Source organism: Vombatus ursinus, unplaced genomic scaffold (assembly GCF_900497805.2).
Source record: "Vombatus ursinus unplaced genomic scaffold, bare-nosed wombat genome assembly UNPS02014781.1, whole genome shotgun sequence".
Classification (NCBI taxonomy): Eukaryota; Metazoa; Chordata; class Mammalia; order Diprotodontia; family Vombatidae; genus Vombatus; species Vombatus ursinus.
Window position 1 is genome coordinate 17348917 of NW_020954559.1, and position 5282 is coordinate 17354198.

Sequence of the window (5282 nt, forward strand, 5' to 3'; positions counted from 1 at the left end):
ATTACCTTCTAGCTCAAAGATTTTATTCACTTACGCAAAAATACTTTTAATTCCGTAAGGAGAAGAATAAGTGTGAAAAAAAAATACTAATCAAATAAGTTCATGCTTCTAGACAGGGAGAGAGAGAGAGAGAGAGAGAGAGAGAGAGAGAGAGAGAGAGAGAGGGAGAAAGCCTACTTCCTTTTTGTTGAAAAATAGGAATCAGAAAGAATAATGGTTTTTTCATCAAAAAAAAAAAAAAAAACCTTCTCGCGTTATTGCTTTTAGTGGCTAAGCCAGAGGTGGAGAACCTGTGGTCTCGAGGCCATATGTGGCTCTTGAGGACCTGGAGGGCCACATGTGGCCTGGAGACTGCAGATTCCCCAATCCTGGAAGCCTTAATGTAATTATTAATTTTGGAACAACCATGAGATATAACATGAAAAAACTTTTTTCTTTCCTGCTACATAAATGTTCTTTGCTTCCTTTAGATCTATTCTTAGCTTTTAAAGTAATTAATAAACATTATTGTTCAGTCATTTTAGTCATGTCCGACTCTTCATGACCCCATTTGGAGTTTTCCTGGCAAAGATACTGGAATGGTTTATCATTTCCTTCCCCAGATCATTTTATAGATGAGGAGTTAAGTGACAATATAATATTAGGCAGAGTTAAGTAACTTGCCCAAGGTCACACAGCTAGTGTGAGGCCACACTTGAACTCAGGTCTTTCTGACCCCAGGCTTGGTGTACCACCCAGCTGCCCAACTAATAAATAGAGCACTTTTTATTGGAAATAGCATCATCACCTTGAGGCAAATGAGATTTGTTATGACTATATATGGAAAATAAATATATTCAAGTCAGCAAGGACATGAATTTGGCCATATCCATTGGTAGTTTTACTAATTTAAATGCATCTTCTTCAAAAACTATTTTAACTTTGAATTTCCCTGAGAGCAAGAAATTGCAAGAATTGTAAGCTGGGGATAAAATCACCCACAAGCCTGACAGGGATGTTGTGACCATAATTAACCGTAATCTGCTTGGACTTAACACCATATGCTTATAAACAGTATTATATTCTTTACTCTCTGTTTTACATACAAAAGTTTTTCAAAGAGTTTAAAAAGAATTCAACCACTCTAATTCTTTGCAAACCTTAAAGGGCCTTATAAATGTATATTATTATTATTAATTCTTATTTTCTATTAAATATATTCCTTGTGAGCACACTTCAGAGAAAATCATAGAATCATAATAGAGTTGGAAAAGGTCTAATGAATCAAATTCCCTCCCATTTTATAGGTAAGTATTGTTGTTATTTGTCCTTCATTCTGGAAGAGGACTAATGACATCATAAGGGTAATGTCTTCACTTTTGAGTGAACTGAATATAAGTGAGGCAGAGTTGCACAAAGTCATCGACCTCACTCTCTCCTCCACAGTCATGGAGGTCTGGAGGCAAGACAAAGGTCAAGATGACTGGTAATGGCCCAGGATGAAGTCATATAGATAACAGAACTAAAGGTGATTTGCCCAAGGTCATACATTGATGGAGCAACCGACAAGCATTTATTAAGCACCTACTGTATGCCAGGTATAGTACTAGGTGCTGGAGTTAGAAAGATAAAAATGACAACAGTCTGGAGCTAGGGCTTAAAATTCAGGTTCTCTGACCCCAAATCCAGGACTTTCTCTATCACAACAGGCTGCTTTTATAAGTGAAATCTCCAGAAGCAGCCAGATCTTGTGGAAAATGCATTGGATCTGAAGTCAGATTTGCTACTTTGGTCAAACAACTTTGGACCTCCATTGCCTTCTGTAACAAATGAAGGAGCTGGACTAGAGAGCTCCCTTCAGCTCTAAATCTATGATCCAATGACATCTCAATAATTGAAGTTTTCCTCAATTGTATCTGGAGTCTCAGTGTCAACTGTGTGATCAGGCGTCTACTCATGTTTCAATTCATCCTTTTTGACCAGGGCATTTGGCAAAGATTCTCCTTCAGGATATATTTTCCCTCTTTGTGTTATGATCTTTAACCCACATCTCTTATCTATTTCTTCCTCCTTTTATCATCACCCTTTTAGTCCTCAGCAAATTTTCCTACCCTACATCTGTGGATTTTCACACAGAAATATGTATTCTTCATAGGTAGGCAATGTCACTGTGGTGACACCCCTCCACTCAAAATCTGTTAGTTTTCAACAGGGTATGACTTTCCATTGCGGCATGGCAGGCACAAGTTATATCCCAATGATTAGTCATATTGACCTTGCATTAAGATCACTAATTCACCTTGTTTACACCCCCTACCCCACTTCCCCTCTGGTATAGATATTCTCTGACAGCCAAGAAAAATAGATGGCCCTAGCTAGGTGGTATGACTAAAAAAGCATTCAGAACAATAAATGAACCTACCAATATTATGAGACCAAATTAGGCAATGTGCATCAAATTATGCTTTGCCAACCTTTAAGCCCTATGTAAATGCCTGCTATTATGATCTATCAATCAAGAATTTATTTAAAATTAGGTGTCTGTTATGTGCCGAGTACTGTGCTTGGTGCTGGGTATACAAAGACAAGAACAGAGCAGTCCTTCCTCTCAAGGGGCCTTACTTTCATAACAATGAAGACAACAGTCACAAGAGCAACCTTTCTTTGGCCTAGATGCTCATGTTATTCTGTCTCAGAAATCATCAATGACTTCCTATTGTCTGTTTCAGCAACTCCATCTGGCATTCAAGGCTTTAAAGTCTGATTATCATGACTATATTAATCTATTATTTGATAAACCCAAAGACCCCAGCTTCTGGAATAAGAACTCACTCTTTGACAAAAACTGTTGGGAAAACTGGAAAAGAGTATGGTAGAAACTAGGCATAGACCAAAATCTCACACCATATACCAAAATAAAGTCAAAATGGTTTTATGATTTAGACCTAAAGGCTCATACTATATGCAAACTGGGAGAGCAAAGAATAGTTTACCTATCAGATTTATGGAGAACAGAAGAATTCATGACCAAACAGGAGATAGAGAACATTATGAAAAGCAAAATGGATAACTTTGATTACATTAAATTGAAAAGTTTTTGCACAAACAAAGCCAATGCAACCAAGATTAAAAGGAAGGTAGAAAATTGGGAAAGAATTTTTACAACCAGTCTCTCAGATAAGGGCCTCATTGCTAAAATATATAGAGAATTAAGTCAAATTTATAAGAATACAAGTCATTCCCCAATTGATAAATGGTGAAAGGATATAAACAGGCAGTTCTCAGATGAAGAAATTAAAGCCATCTACAGTCATATGAAAAAATGCTCTAAATCACTATTGACTAGAGAAATGCAAATCAAAACAATTCTGAGGTACTACATCACACCTATCAGATTGGCCAACATGACAAAAGAGGAAAATGATAAATGTTGGAGAAGATGTGGGAAAACTGGAACACTAATGCATTGTTGGTGGAGTTGTGAAACGATCCAACCATTCTGGAGAGCAATTTGGAACTACGCCCAAATGGCTATGAAAATGTGCATACCCTTTGACCCAGCAATAGCCCTTCTAGGGCTATATCCCAGAGAGACCATACAAATGGGAAAAGGAACTACATGTACAAAAATATTTATAGCAGCTCTTTTTGTAGTGGCAAAGAATTGGAAATTGAGAGAATACCCATCAAGTGGGGAATGGCTGAACAAGTTGTGGTATATGAATGTAATGGTATTGTGCTATTGTGCTAAAAGAAACAATGAACAGGCTGACTTCAGAAAAACCTGGAAAGACTTGTATGGTCTGATGTTGAGTGAAATGAGCAGAACCAGGAGAACGTTGTACACAGTAACAGCCACGTTGTGTGATGACTAATATTGATAGACTTAACCCTTCTCAGCAATACAAGGATCTAAGACATCTCTAAAGGCATCATGCTGGAAAATGCTATCCACATCCAAAGAAAGAAAGGAGTTTGAATGCAGATTTGAAGCATACTATTTGCTTTTTTTTTTCCTTCTGTTGTGTTGTTCTGGTGGTTCTTCTTATTGGGTTCTAATTCTTACAACATCATTAATGTGAAAATATGTTTATTAGGAATATATATGTATAGCCTACATCAGATTGCACGCTGTCTTGAGGAGGGAGGAGGGGAAGGAGAGGGAGAAAAATTTAAAACTCAAAAGCTTATGGAAGTGATTGTTGATAATTCAAAATAAATTAATTAAAAATTAAAAAAAAACTCCGATCATCACCCAAACTTTCCATCCTTTTCTCATATTATACTCTTTCCCATGTATTCTTCATTTCAGTTAATGTGGACTACTTTTTACTCCACTCCAACCCCAGCCTTCCCAGTATAGCCTGCACTTTGTCCTTGTGACATCATGGCTCACTGTTTCCTGTGCCTAGAATCTTCTCTCGTTAAATTTCTGTCTTTGAAAGGCTAACACAAATGGTATGTCCTCCATGAATATTTCTCCTATCCAATTTGTTAGCAAGAACTTTCCTTCCCCTGGATATTTGTTAGCAAGAACTTTCCTTCCCCCTCATGACCCTAGATAGACTCTAGGAAAGAGATATCTGTAAATTTAACCAAAGTACGAGTCTCACTCGTCTACACAGATGACTCTGAGCTCATAAGGGACTTCATGGCAAAACAAAGAACAAAGGTACCCTCAGATTTGTTCATGGTCTGTGACCTGACATTCTCCAGAGTCTAAGTATGTTATGAATTGTGATGAACAGATGAAAATCCACTCAGTGCTTCTGTTTAGGACTCCATATATTGAGGTGTCTTGCATCTGAGACAGAAGGACAGACACTTCTACAACACCAATACATTGACCACATCTTACTATAGATAGTAAGTTTCTCTACCTTTTTAATCTTCAATTTCTCCTTACATAGTTATGTCTTCATATGTGTGTATGTATACGTGTATGTACATACACATATGCAAAAGTGTATCTATATATATATATATATATATATATACACAAAAGTATGTATATCAATAGGGTATATACAGTTCCTTTTCCATTGCCTTTAAACATATAAGTATCTACCCATCCTTACAAATCTTCCCTAGACCCAACTGTCCCAAACTGTATGTGCATGTATGTATATACAGTATTCTATCCTACTAGTCTCCTATTTCTCTATTTTTGCTGAAGCCTTATTTGGTTTTCCTGCTTTTGGGGGCTCAGCTGAAATAGAACAGATTTCGCTTCAGTCCCTTATTTTAACTCTTGTGAGTCTTTGTTTCAAGTGTTTTTTGTAAACAACATATTGTTGAATTCT